A 384-nucleotide genomic window follows, 5' to 3' on the forward strand; every position below is an offset into this window, starting at 1 on the left:
CAATCCAATTGCAGGGTTTTGCTATTCAATTGCGAGACTGCAAATGGGAAGCAGATATTTCTCGCAAATCCAGAGCAAGTCTGGATTTTTATCCTAAAATCATTATTTTTAGGAAAAATCACCGGGACTTGTCCTGGGACTCCGGCACTAACTCTCACGCCCAATAGACTCCCCCCTATGACTGTTATTATCCAGTTTTATTTTTATCCAAATTTAAAACTTTACCATTTCCAATTATAAAGTTAAACGGAATTTGCTGCGCTATATATGAAACTAATAATAATAATAATAACAACCAGATTATTGCTATTGTGGTTTAATCCTCCCACCCTGCTGAACATACATTCCGCATCCTGGCTGGGGTTGGAATGTTGCCAGGCCCAG

This window comes from Pseudophryne corroboree, chromosome 6 (genome assembly GCF_028390025.1).
Source record: "Pseudophryne corroboree isolate aPseCor3 chromosome 6, aPseCor3.hap2, whole genome shotgun sequence".
In the NCBI taxonomy this organism is placed as follows: Eukaryota; Metazoa; Chordata; class Amphibia; order Anura; family Myobatrachidae; genus Pseudophryne; species Pseudophryne corroboree.